The 14,538-nt window shown below is 43.9% G+C and overlaps 1 protein-coding gene across 11 annotated transcripts in view; it reads left to right on the plus strand.

Moving 5' to 3' along the window:
• FYN (FYN proto-oncogene, Src family tyrosine kinase) overlaps window positions 1–14,538 on the plus strand; it is a 210,241-nt gene that overhangs the window by 125,375 nt on the left and 70,328 nt on the right. Inside the window, exon 1 of one of the 11 annotated variants that reach the window (XM_021937968.2) lies at window positions 8,131–8,152. The exons of the other annotated variants lie outside the window; for them this stretch is intronic. The gene's annotated coding sequence lies outside the window, so the exon portion shown is untranslated. Of the gene's footprint in view, window positions 1–8,130; window positions 8,153–14,538 lie in introns of those variants that run through there. 11 annotated transcript variants of the gene reach the window in all.

The following is a 14,538-nucleotide window of genomic DNA, read 5'->3' on the forward strand; positions in this document are numbered from 1 at the left end:
TCTCTTGGTTGAATACAACAAAAATCACACCAAGTAGCTACCTGACACTCATAGTGCAAGTATCTCATAGGAAACTGGTGAATTCTGAAAATGGTTTTGAATCACTTCCTTTCACTGCTGGACTCTTTCTTAATCTACTTACTAAAGTGCTACTTGGACAAGAGAGTATCGACAGTTACAGGGAAAAACAATATAGAATCCCAGGCTGTGTGTAGGTTTGTATGGACACATTTTAGTTTTTTAAAGAATATTTTAGTTATCTAAATTGTGTACCTAACCATTTATATTGAGTACATAAATTATCAGTAAATTAGCGTCTCTCTTTTGAGGGCCATGTGTTATCTGCTCCTGTGATCCAAACATATAGCACTAAGACAATATAAGGGATTCTCTCTCTCTCTCTCTCTCTCTCTCTCTCTCTCTTCCCCCCTTTCTCTCTCTCTCCCTCCCTCCTTCTCTCCCTCCCTTCCTCCTTCTACCCTCTTTCTGTTTGTCCTAATTTACCTGACGTTTAGCCCTTGTTGCTGTTGGAGGATTCTAAAGATGAAGCCACTCATAACCTTAATGCCTGATAGCATAGAGAATAGTTGGTGACTTCACCGGAACTTACACACCCGTGCCTTTTCTTTTTTGCTTTGCCATGAGTAGGCAGTTGCATACTTTATTTAGCAAAAGACAGAACTGTTAAAAACCTACTAAGTAGTGGTATATTCATACCATGGAATACTACTAGGCAATAAAAGCTACTATTATGGATAAAGCAATAAAAACTGCTATACCACTCAGCAGCAATAAACTACTGAATGTACAATATCATGGACAAATGTCAAAAACTTGCCGCGTAAAATAAGTAGACACAAAGAATACATACTATATGATTACATTTATATGAAACCCTAGACCAGAGAAAACTAATCTGTTGTGGTAGAAATCACAACCGTGGTTTGCCTGGGATGGGATTTGGCTACAAAGGGATCCCAGTGCATCTTTCTAGGGTGATGAAATGTTCTAGATATTGATGGGGGTTTAGATTATACAGGTATATACGTTTGTCAGAACTCATTGAACTGTAAACTTAATCTGTTTATACATTGCACTGTGGATAAATTATGCCTAAACTTAAAATAAGAGGGAACTAAAAAACCCACATGCCTTGCTAAACCTCCCCAAATTATTAGAAAGTCTCTTTCATTTATGAACTATTTTCTTGAAAGACAGCTACCAGGTATTACTATCACCACCTTTTTGTACCAGGTACCTGGTAGGATATCAGTTTCCTGTTCCTTTCAGACTCTTCCTGGTGCTGCAGTACACAGTGGTCACCCACATTTGAGAAACATAGAGTGCCTTCCTTTTCCCAGGAGATTATCCCAGAGTCACATGGGAAATCAATGTTGTATAAGTTGTACAGGGGAAACATTACTGAAGGCATTTTTTTTGGAAGGCATAAATGTATTTACTCCCCAGTGTATTGTTGGTTGTGTTAATTCAGAATTTGGAAGAGAATGCTCTTAAGTCAGGACTTTTTGTAAAGTATTCTGTGTTGAAATGTGCAGATGTTTACATTAAATTTTAAATCTTTCACTTACCTGCTCACCTTCTCCCTCCAGAACATGCTCCCTGTTGTTAAGCAGTGTTTCTGAAATACAAATCCATTGTGCAACTCTTGCTTAGAAACTACAATGGCCTGCTCTCTCCTTCACATTTAGGCCCTGCTTAACCCTCTAGTTACCTGCATTTGCTCATTCTTGGCTTGTGTCACACCAAACAAGGCTGCTCCCTGGTATGCTCCTCTCTCCTGAATCCATGCCTTCGTAAGTGCTGTACTCCTGCCTGCAAAGCACCTTGCCCACCCCGTTTTTCACCAGTCCTTCCCACAGGCCCCACTCAGGTGCCCATCCTCTGAGAACCTGACCCGGCTTTCACAGGAGGAGTGAGCCGTGTGCCCAAGCTTCAAGAACACTGTGTGTGTTTCTCCAGGCGAGCACGGTTACTACATTGGAGAGAACAGGTCCTTTCCTTGTCTGCCTTCTCCCATGGACTGGACACCCTTCAGTGAAAGAGACGCATCTGTACAAGAGATGCATACAGTGAAATGCATCTGTATTTTGTGCACACTGCTTGGATATATAGTATTGGCCCATGAATGATGGGTGAATGAGTGGGTAGGTGGGTGGGTGGGTGGGTGGATGGATGGATGGATGGATAGATTCATTCATTCACTCACTCATTCATTCAACACTGCAGCAGTAGCCTTCTTTGTGGGACCGCCAAGGAGGAGACAGATAAGGACCAGAATGTTCTGTGGTCCTAGCAAAAGCAAATTTTTCTGGGCGAATGTTAAAGTATTCCAGTCCTGCTTTTCTTGCTTTATTTTTCCAAGCAATAAGGAGAACATGACAATATTCTTTGCCGGGCTTGTACTTTCTACCTCTCCTCTGCGTGAGGGTATTCCTACCTAATTCTGAGAGAGAAAATGAAAACTTACTGCTAATGATATAAAAAGCATATTTATTGTTAAGTGATATTTGTATTTTGGGGATTTTTTTCCTCAGTAGGAAAATTTTCTAAATACACCATTTTGTTTTATCTTTACAAAAATCTCATTAATTAAGCAGGTGATGGATCATCATTCCCACCAGGCAAATGAGATAACTGAGGTGTAGTAAAAGCCTGATGATTTTTCCAAAGTCACACGTCTGGTTAGTGATAATGCTGGGACCAGAATAGGAGTCCATGTGTTCCCACCAGACTGGGAGATTGTTCAAAAGAACAAGTTCCCAGGAAAGATCAAATAATTGCTGGAAAAGCACTTCCGATCTCCAGTGAAAACAGATCTTTCCAGCTGAGTGCCCTCCCTAAGGTCTAAAGAGTATTATCTGCCAAGTAGCTCTTCTTTTGTCTTCTGCATAAACCACTGCAGGCTGAAGGCCCCTGTGAAATCTGTGAGAATCAAGAGCAGCCATCCACTGCAGAAATACATGTTATGAAACTTAATGAATAAGTCACTGTCCATCTAGAGAGAAATTAGAGAATGCCTTTTCTGAAATCTCTGCTAGAACACAGGTATGTCCTAGGGCCCTAACGCAGATATGAAGCTTTGTCCCCAGTGCTAAGACGAGACAGCTATTTTTGCTGGGCCAGTATAATATTTAACAGCAAACATTTAACAGTAGGATAACGGCTGCTGAAGCTGCATTTGCAGCTGCAGCTGCATCATTCCTCTGGGGAAGGCAAGATGGCTCTTCTCCAACTATTCATGAAGGGCAGAAAAAGAATTTGCTCATACTTAATACTGCGCGGTCCAATCTCATGTCCCATGTGAGATGCCCAAGTCAGAAGCTGACTGCAGAGACAGCTCATTGGCTTAGAGACCCAGGGTTCATTCTACAAAATCTTTCAGTCCTTCTTTTTTCTACAATAAATGAAGTCCTAAGCATTTTATTGGGAGTAACACATCAACAAATGAAGGGCTATGGATGTGGTCCACCTTACTGATTTGCTGCACCAAGGAGACTGCAGTCACTCCAGATCTTAAACATATTCATAATTGTGTTTGGAGCAAAGTTACCATTGGAATCAAATTTTCACAGCACTCGTACCTATCTCTGGGATCCTCTTGTCCTTTTTTGCATTTATTCTGCTCTGTTCCTTCTTTCCCACTTATCTTCCTTTCAGGGTCTCCACGGGCTGTCTTTGCTAACCAAATGTACAGGAGTTTCCTTGGTCACAATTAGAAAATGAGCTTCCAAAAGAAGAAGCATCGAGGGCCCTTGGCACAGGACACAGGAAGGGACTGATCACGTGAGCTGTCTCAGTTGAATCCCTCATTTCTCTGATGCTGTCGCCAGAATTACTCAAAATATTTCCTTTTATTTTCATGTAAAACCTATTTATGCAGCTGCTTCAGGGATCTATTATAAAACATGTGGAGGAAAATCATAAAGTAAAGAAATGCAGGGATACAGATACAGGAAGCCACATTTTTGTTAACCTTGTTGTTTGGAATTCTGATCAAAACTACCATATAAAAGATTCTAGGCCAGGCGCAGTGGCTCACACCTGTAATCCCAGCACTTTGGAAGACCGAGGTGGGCGGATCACGAGGTCAGGAGTTTGAGACCAGCCTGGCCAACATAACCAAACCCCATCTCTACTAAAAATACAAAAATTACCAGGGCATGGTGGCACACACCTGTAATTCCAGCTACTCAGGAGGCTGAGGCAGGAGAATTGCTTGAAACCGGGAGGCAGAGGTTGCAGTGAGCTAAGATTGCGCCACTGCACTCCAGCCTGGGCAACAGAATGAGATTCCCTCTCAAAAAAAAAAAAAAAAAGATTATTATCAAGCCCCTCTGTGATCTCAATATTTATATCACTTTCTCAAACTTCGGGTCGTGTGTGACCAAAACACAAGACAAATTGTAACTCATTGGTTGCTCGGGTATTTGTAAGTATGGGGACCTTGTCACCCAGACTTCTCTGTCCCTTGTTTATGTCCTGTTCAGTAAATGGGAACGGAGCAATAACTAGTTTCTAGTTTATTTTTGACATAAGATGGTAAATGATATATTTCCATCTTTGTGTTTGGCTTTGAATTTAAACTTAGTTCTTCGAAGAGTGGAACAGTTCTGTTCAGTTGCAAAGCCTGTTAGGGCCTTTTCCCACAGAACGTGTGTGAATTCTTCCCTTTGTTGAAAGCTGAGATACATGATAAATTCTCTCTCTCCCACTTACTTCACAGAAGACTTGCAATAATATGCCAGGCGTCAACTTTAATCATCTTTACTTGGGTTTGGGGGTTGGAAGTTGCTGAATATCATGTTAATGAATAAACCTGGCCCTCAGACCCAGAGAAATGGCTGGATGTTAATATCAGTGTATCTGCTTTTAGTATCATTAACAACATGATGTATTACAATTTCTTAAGGATATTTGTTTCTACACTGGAAGACGTTGATTTGCCACTCTGAATGCCACCAGCTTTTCATTCTGAAAGTTGGAGAATGAGCATAGACTTTATAGTCAGATAGACCTGGATTTGAAATCTGATTCTGTCACTTCCTAGTAGTTTGCTCTTAGGGAAGTTCCTTAACCTCTCTGAGGTTAGATTTTCTATAGTAAAAAGGATTAAACAAACAACTAAAATGTAGACCATCCCACACGATGCCTGGAGGAGAGGAGGCTCTCAAAAATTATTTATCCCTGTTTACTTCCCTTCTTTTCGGTTGCAACTTCTGGAAGAGGGCGTGAAAGCTACGGTTTTCCTTAGCATAGGTTATTGTTTTGATCACTATCATTCCTGCAGAAAGAGCAAGACATTTCCAAGGGAGCCATAAGAGGCAATGTGGCATAGCCTAGTGAATCTCAGAGTGTGGCCCAGGACCAGCACAGCCAGCGTAACCCTGGGACTTGTCAGAATGCAGGACTCAGGCCTCGCTTCAGACCAACTGCATCAGAAATTCTCAGGGTGAGGCTCAGTGGTCTGTGTTTTCACAAGTCCTTCAGGAAATTCTCATGCTCATAAAGTTCAAAAACCACTAGTGTAGTGAAAAATACATTGGACTAGTTTCTTGCACGTTCTGCTGAAACGAGAGGTGGGATTGGACCAAATGTCCTCTAAGATCTTTTCTAATTCTGGCATCTTGTGGTTCCAGTTTTAAGCCAGCTGTGTCACCATTTTCTTAGAATGACCATGTTCTTTAAAAAGGAAAAAAGAAAAACCTCGTTTTTATTATTTCAAAAGTAACGCACTGTTATTATAAAAAATGAATATAAACAAAATGAAAAAACTTAAAACCATCCAAAACTCAGCATCCAGAGATATTCTTTTATGCTGTGCTCTTATTGTCCTCCTTTTATGCAGATGCACATGTATGCATTACTCTCTGTGTACATACATAAACATCTCACCATAGCCATTAGCATCCACTGAGTGTCTGCTCTGTGCCAGGCACACTTTTGGGCATTATGGGTATACCAGGCACACTTTTGGGCATTATGGGTATACCATCCAGCAGAGCCTCTACTCCCATTGAGCTTTCTTTCTCATGAGTGGAGGTAGATAATAAACAAGAAAACAAATAACTAAATAAAGAAGACCATTTCGGAGGGCGTTAAGTGCCATGAAGCAAATAAAACAGTGATGTGAAAGAGTGACCAGGCAATGGCCAATTCAAATCTGATGCCAGGAAAAACCTTTTTTTTTTTTTGAGACAGGGTCTCACTCTGTCACCCAGGCCAGAGTTCAGTGACATGATCGTGGCTCACTACAGCCTCTGCTTTCATGGCTCAAGGGTTTTCCTTGAGCACCTCAGCCTCCCAAGTAGCTGGGACCACAGGTGCATGCCACCACACCCAGCTAATTTTTGTATTTTGTAAAGTAGGGTGTCATCATGTAGCCCAGGCTGGTCTCAAACTCCTGGGCTCAAATGAGCTACCTGCCTCTACCTCCCAAAGAGGAAAAACCTTTCTGAGAGGTGGCATCTGGGTTGAGACCTGAGAAGGAGCCAGCTATGTGAGTATTTTGGGGCAGAGCATTTCAGGCAAAGAGGAAAGTTTGTGCAGATTCGCTGAAGTAAAATAGAGCAGGATGTGTTCAAAGAAGAGCAGAAAGGTGTGCACTATTGCTGGGGAGGAGGCATGAAGAGGGAGCCACAGAAGATAGGGCCAGACGCATAGGCCAGGGCCACACCTGGATGACCATATCATTTAAATTCATTCCAAAGACAATAGGAAACCATTTTAAGCCTGGGAGTAGCTTTAAAAAAGATGACTCTGACTGTCCTAGAGGGTATAGAGCACAAGATTGGAAGCAAGGAAAGTAGTTATGTTTCTACCTTGTGTTTTGTGACTTGTATATTTCCCTTCACTATTTCATTAATATTTTTCAGGATTGTTAATGTCCTGCTGTGTTCTCATTTTTAACAGCTGCATAGGAATCTGGTATGATACCGTACTTTGCTAATCCTCTGACTGCCTAGATTGTATCCAATTTGTTTATTATCATGAAGAGCGCTGAAATGAGAGTTGTTAAATCTTTCGGCACATTTTTGTTCTCAGGATAATTCCTAACAGGGGAAGTCCTTGACCAAGAGTAGGATTCATTTGAAGACTTTTTCTTGAGTCTATTAGTTGGCTTCATCTGTATTTATTTAACTGAGCATTTTCAATTATTTAAAACCTTTAGTTGATAAACTTTTACCAGGTAGGGGCCAAAGTGAGATACTCCCAGCACTTTGAGAGGCCGAGGTTGGCAGATCATGAGGTCAGGAATTCAAGACCGGCCTGCCCAACATGGTGAAACCCCATCTCTACTAAAAATACCAAAATTAGCTGGGCATGGTGCAGGCGCCTGTAATCCCAGCTACTCGGGAGGCTGAGGCAGGAGAATCATTTGAACATAGGAGACGGAGGTTGCCACGAGCTGAGATTGCACCTGTGCGTTCCAGCCTGGGCGATAGGGCGAGACTCCATCTCCACAACAACAAAAAACAGATGGTCAAGTATCAGTAACTTTCTATCAGTAATTTATAGTAGTTGGCATAATCCACATTTTACAGGGAAGAAGCCAGAATCTTTTTAACCACTTCCTCAAAATAGAAACCCTTCATCTTAATGATGGCTTTCTACACTTCTTACACCCTGAGGGAATGAGAAAGGAAGAGAACAGGAGGAGAGAAGTGGAAGGAAACCTGCCTTGAAACTGATGAAGTGAAACTGAAACCATTAATAGAAAAATCTCTTCTGTTTCTCTCCCACATGCCCCTCAAATAATGAACTGCCCAGTGGCAGGGCCTCTCATGAGACTGGGCAGGCAGCAGGCAGCTCCAGTGGGACCACAGCATCCCCAGGCAGAAGCCAGAACCCTGCCAGGGCTGTGGGCATGTGGCCAAGTTGCAGGGAGACAGGCTCCCTGTATGTCCTCCTTGAACCCCATTCCAAACTCCATTTGTGTTTGTCTCATATCATCATCTCCATTTCCTCTCAACAGAGCCTCCGCATCTCCCGTGCATGTGCATCTTGCCAGAGCCCTGCACTGTCCTCAGTGAACAATTTAAACAGATTGTCTCCACCCTCCGTGCACTGCTGGTGCCGAAGGACAGGGCAAGTTTCACATGCCCAGTGGAATCTGAAGAGCTTTTGACACCTTGTAGGTATCTTTAAACCTAAAAGAACAATAGCTACATGGTCATTGGTACTTTGCCCTGGGGACACTTCAGTTCAAAATAGGAGAGTGATGGGAATGGACAGAGTTAGACCTTCGGCTTCATGTAGAGATGGGGAGAGAAGCCATTCTTGGCAGGAGGAATGCGTGGAAGCGCGGGTGACAGAGCCACCATTACACAACTTCCCTTAGAGCAGGAGGAGGGAGGGCAGTTTCACACCAGAAGGCAGAAAGCCCTTTCCCTCCCCTCCCCTCCCCCCCCCTCCCCTCCCCTCCCCTCCCCTCCCCTCCCCTCCCCTCTCCTCGAAGTTCATTATTCTACTTTCTCATCCTCATCTGAAAGTATTGCTTAATAAAGGCCAGCTTTCAGAGGGCTCACCCCTCAGTGTTACCTTCTAAAGCCCCACCTCGATGTTTCCTCTTTTAGGCAGGGAAGCATCACATTCATAGCAGCACCAGGGCTGGGTGGGCACTTTAGGACTTTGCGCTGAAAATGAGGATGATGCCAATGCTGACCCAAGCCTATCACCAGATGAGGTGAGTTTTGAGCCACACCTTGCTCAGACAGCGAGGGGTGACCAAGGAGGAAGAGCAGGCGGCTGGTAAGCAAGCATGCTGATACTGCGCTGGATTTTCCCACATCCTCAGAATAGCTACCTTTGACCAGGGAGGAGCATCTCCGATGGATGTGCGATTCCCCATTACTCCTCCTCAGTGAGCAGCTTTGCCTAGCTGCAGCCATGAGCCTTGGGGGCACCTGACTCCAAAAACAGATGTGAGTTGAGGTTGTAAGCCTTCAATCCCAGACCCCTGCAGGGGAGGAGGTAGCATCACCAGTGGACCTATAAAAAGTACAGATTCCTCAGATTCCTGAGCCTCACCTAAACCCCTGGGGTGCATGTATTTCCTGGTTCAGGTAGGCATGGTTCTTTGGGGTATATGCCTGGGAGTGGAGCTCTGCTCATGGGATAGGTGCATCTTCATCTTCACTAGTAATGTAAAATTGTTGACGTCCTGCTAGTGGTGTGTGTGGAGCTCTTGTTCCACATTTTCACCAGGACTTGCTCCTAACAGACTGAAAATTATGCCAGTAGCATCACTTTATGTTGAAATTACAATATAGAAATGAAGGATGACAGTTTGTGGTGGGTGTTGTGTTGTTTGGGTTGAAAATGAGTGAGAGTTTTGTCACCTGGCCTAGCAGGAAAGCAAAAATGCTCTGGTTCCAAAGAAAAAAACTATTTGTTTATTTGTTTTGTTATAGGAAAATAGTCAAAATTAAGGAAAATTTGTGGCCATTAGTGATGTTGTGAAATGTATATTTGATCACTGTTTTCTGGCAAACAGCTCCTAAAATCCTTGGAATCTCCAAAGTAGTAAACGTCTTCAGGATGGGGACTGGTCATGGGAAAGAGAGGATTAGAGGGTTGGGACTTCCAGCCTTATCTCCCAGTCTTCGGGGAGAGAAAAAGGAACTGAAGGTTAAGTTGATCACCAGTGGCCAGTGATTTAATCAATCATGCTTATGTAATAAGGCCTCCATAAAAAGCCAAGAGGACAACGTTTGGAGAGCTTCTAGGTAGCTGAACATGTGCAGGTTCCTGGAGGGTAGCAGGACGCAGAAGGCGTGGACGCTCCCACGCGCCTTCCTCCGTACCTCACCCTGTGTATTTCTTCATCTGTATCCTTTAAAATATCCCTTATAATGAAGTAGTAAACATAACTGTTTCCCTGACTTCTGTGAGCTGCTGTAGCGAATGAGTCAAACCCAAGGAGGGGGTTGTGGAGATGCTGATTTATAGCCGCTGCGTTAGAAGCACATACCACAACCTGGGGCTTGTGACTCGTGTCCGAAGTGGGGAGCAGTCTTGGGGAACTAAGCCCTCAACCTGTAGGATCTGACACAATCTCCAGGTAGATATTGGCACCAAATTGAATTGAACTGGAGAGCAGCCAGCTGTGTCCACTGCAAAATTGCTTGCTTGTGTCCACTGCAAAATTGCTTGCTTGTTTGCCTGATATGTGCGGAAACAAAACCCACACATCTGGTGTCAGAAGCATGTTGTAAGAGTGGAGGAGAAACTAAGTTTATTTATTCCTCTATTCACACCATTATTTTAAAGAGTCAAGTGTTTGAGGCACAAAAGAAATAGTGAAAAGAATGGATGATTAACCAGCAACCATGTTAGAACAGAAACAGATTTCAAACAGTTGAGATAGTTAAGAAAAACAGTTAGGGAATAGTTTAGTGGGTTTGGAAAAGTAGAAATTGGTATAAATAATCAGTCTCTTCTATAAGAGTTATGCAGATCCACTAATTGTTAGCAATATTTTTATTTTAGCAGTGAACCTATATAGAAAATACAAGTCTCAAGGAGAAGTAAGATTGCTAGAAAATAACGAAGGGACTTAGAGGGAAGTGCATTTAGTGCGTCCAGATTAAAGAAGAAACCTGGTGTAGGCTGGTTATACACAGGACCATTTTGTTTCACTTGAGCTGGAAATCAGCATGTCGGGTCAGCCTTTGTCACAAAGAATTATGGCAGAGCTGTTGCCTGGGCTTATTCCACGTGTGTAGCATTGTTACTCGCTGGGTCAATTTGGATTGTTTTGAGCCAGAACTGGGACAGAGCATGAACTCACCATGAGCTCTCAGGGACAGGCCAGTTCTGCTTAGTACTGGGACAAAGTGCTTCTGCCAGAGCTGCCGATTGATGACTCTTTCAGGTGGATGAGCAAGAATTTCCTTCCTCTAACTGTTCTAAGCCTGTATATATGAGTAGAGCTGTCATTGCTGAAAAAATAAGCTGTTTTCTAACCCAAAGAATGTGTTAATATTACATTTTTCATGCAAAACTGAAGTGTAACTGCCACTTCTGCGTCATGATAAAGGCGTTCCCATTTGACTTGACAACGCAAACCCCTCCACAGCTGGAGGAGAACGGTGGTGATCCCCTGTGACCTCACATTCATCTGCACCTCTAACCCTAGCCACTCCTTCAGGATCCTCTTGGGACATCAGTCTGTTGTTGGATTCTACTTGTTACATGCCCTTTTCTGTGGGCATTCCTGTCTTTCTTCTGATGACCTGCATTGCAGATGTCTATCTGTGGTGGTACCTGTCCTCGTCATGTTTAGGCAGCCACTTACACAACTGTGCAAGCCTGTTTCTCACTCCTACCAGCCCCAAATGGTATAAAGTTTTTTGTGTGCCAGGGCTCTCAGATAATGTCACTTACATAGTTCCATAGTAAATCACCTCTGCAACCATTTATGGTTTCAGATCTTTATTCTCACATGTTACAAAAGCTATGGCTTTGCTAGAGTTGGGGATGATTTAGGAGGTATGAATTATGCATAGCTAGCTAGCTAGAATGGATGGTCATTGGTCCACTTAGAAAGTCATATCTTACTTAGATACTCCCCTGTCCAGCCACCTGCATGCAGTCTCTTTCTACCCTTGGCCTCTTGATCTGGCACCCCTCACCCATGCTTCTCTTTTCTCCCCAGTTTCAGGATGTGTCTATCAAGACCCAGTTTCACTCCTGCTTAATACTGGATAAGTATCAGTTGGATAATACGCAAACCCTTTAGCTTATAGGTCTCAGACTTAGCCAGATCTGGGTTAAAATGCAGTTAAACCTAGCAGTGAGGCCTTAGGCAGATAACTTTACCTCCCTTCATTGATGAAGATGATGATACCCAGCACAGGCTGTTGATGGATCAAAGGAGATCATTTGCATATTGCACCTAGCAAAGCTTTAGGCACCATAGTGAAGGCTCTGTACCGGGCGCGGTGGCTCAAGCCTGTAATCCCAGCACTTTGGGAGGCCGAGACGGGCGGATCACGAGGTCAGGAGATCGAGACCATCCTGGCTAACCCGGTGAAACCCTGTCTCTACTAAAAAATACAAAAAAAAAAAAAACTAGCCGGGCGAAGTGGCGGGCGCCTGTAGTCCCAGCTACTCGGGAGGCTGAGACAGGAGAATGGCTAAACCCGGGAGGCGGAGCTTGCAGTGAGCTGAGATCCAGCCACTGCACTCCAGCCTGGGTGACAGAGCGAGACTCCGTCTCAAAAAAAAAAAAAAAAAAAAAAAAGAATGGACTCATAGTTGTTTAAGATCTGGCTTCTGACTGCTTCTCAAGCTCAGCCACTTGCCAGCTACACATTTCAATCCCATTAAACTATAAGCTCCTTTTGAGCAGGGAGCCTGTCTTCTTCAGCCTTAGCACTCAGAGCCTCGAAATATGCTTGGCACATATTTGAGTGCTCCATAAATATAGACGTACATCAGATAAGCCATAGGAACACTGACGGTTCTTTGAGGGCATCATGCTGTTCCACACCTCTGTGCCCTCAGATATGCTGTTCCCTTACCTGCAGTGCCCATCTCCTCCCTGCCTGGGCTGATGTCCAGTCACTTTCACAATTGCTGACCTGGATGAATTAGAACTCCCTCTGTGTCCCCTCTCCAACCTGAGTCCCTTGATTTACTTGTCTGTCTCCCTCTTAAGTATATATTAGCTCCCTGAGGACACAGGCCATGTGTACTTGACTTTATACCCACAGCCCTTAGCACAGTGCCTGTCACATAAAGGGGATCGAAATATGTTTGTTGAATAAAGGCTAGAGCTGGGGCTGAATATAAATAAAAGGATATGTGCAGAGAAACAAAAATGCAAGGGACATGAGACAGTTGAAAACTGGTGATTTGTTACTATGGTGATTTCTGAGTAACTTTTGTTTGGGGTGTGGGGGGGCGTTTCTTTATTCTTGTTATTGTTTTCTTCTGATCTCCAGCAGCTCAGAAGGAGAACAGCTGTACCTAGCTACCCTGTAGGGTAGAGCCAGAGAGAAGTGGAGCCTCCCTGTGATGAGGGAGGAGGGTCAAGACCACAGCATGACATGAATGTTGGAGTTGGTTGAGCCAGATCATAAGTTGTTCTTCATTTCAGCAACAAAGGAAAGTGGAGGACATAGGTCTTCTGAAAACTGTAGTAAGAAAGAGTTCTTTAAACCATAGGGCAAAAAATTAAATAAAAACTGTAGACAGCAATGCCTAGCTCTTCTCACATCATTAAAACTCTCGTAATGTGCCCTGCTCAAGGCTCTGGCACAGCAGGGGGCATCTGAGCATTGAGAGCCACATCTGAGCACTTGGTCTGGTCATTCCATGAGTCCTCATAATTCCTGAGGTTCAGCTGAGAGCCAAGAGCTGTCTGTCTGTCTGTGGACTCAGTGGTTCTGCTCAATGTGTGCAAAAGGTCTTTGGGCTCCTTCAGCATTAGTGTGAACCCTGGAGGGCTCCTTGTTGAAGCTCACATTTTTTTTTCTTTTTTTTTTTTGAGACAGGGTCTTGCTTTGTCACCCAGTCTGGAGTGTAGTAGCATGAACATGGCTCACTGCAACTTCAATATGCCGGGCTCAAGTGAGCCTCCCGCCTCAGCCCCCCAAGTAGCTGAGACTACAGGCACATACCACCATGCCTGGCTAATGTTTATATTTTTGTAGAGGTGAGGTTTCTCCACGTTGCCCAGGCTGGTCTCCAATTCCTTCAAGTGTTCCACCCGCCTTGGCCTCTCAAAGTGCTGGGATTACAGGCGTGAGCCACCGAGCCTGGCTTGTCCCTTTAGACCCAGGGCAACCCTGCCTGATACCAGCATCCTGCAAGCTTCTGGGGAAAAGGGAAGATAAACTGCTGTGCCATCTTTAAGGAGTGAACCTCAGGGTTAATTACTCTGCAAGACAACACTTTAAAAAAAACATTGTACTCTCTACCTCATTCATAGGCCAAGTGAAAAGTAACTATTAAATTGCTTTACCATAACTTTTACAAGCAGTAGTGTTTGCAGAATGTATGCTGGTATATAAACCCAGTGTTCCCTTTTTTGGATTTGTTAAGAAAAACCTGACTGGGTTTCCGTCAGGTGTTAAGTAGGTCATCCACAAGTGGTCTAGCCCATGTAGCACATGTTCCTCCCACCCAGAGTAGCCACAGCTTGTCATCCCAAATACTGTTTTTTATGTGCTGCTGGGGAAAGCATCACTGACTTCCTTCCGGTGATTCCACGTTCTCTTCCTCTTACTGATCTTCCTCCTTTAATTTCCTCTGTGTCTCTCTTGGCACTCAATTTGCATTCATAAATGCAGACCTCTAGTGAAAACTTGACTGAGACACGCACGACATAGTCAGCCACCCTGGGCTCACCCAGAGTAAGGAAACCAACATCAGGGAAGGGAGAGACCACCCTCTTTTCCTTCAGGCGATAAAGTGTAGGAGGAGGCTAGCTAGAGTCTGCCTCTCTGCATCTTTTGTTCTCGTCCTCCTTCTCAGTTCTGTCCCCATAGAGGCCATGGAATTAGATAAACT

Source organism: Papio anubis, chromosome 6 (genome assembly GCF_008728515.1).
Source record: "Papio anubis isolate 15944 chromosome 6, Panubis1.0, whole genome shotgun sequence".
NCBI classification, from domain to species: domain Eukaryota; kingdom Metazoa; phylum Chordata; class Mammalia; order Primates; family Cercopithecidae; genus Papio; species Papio anubis.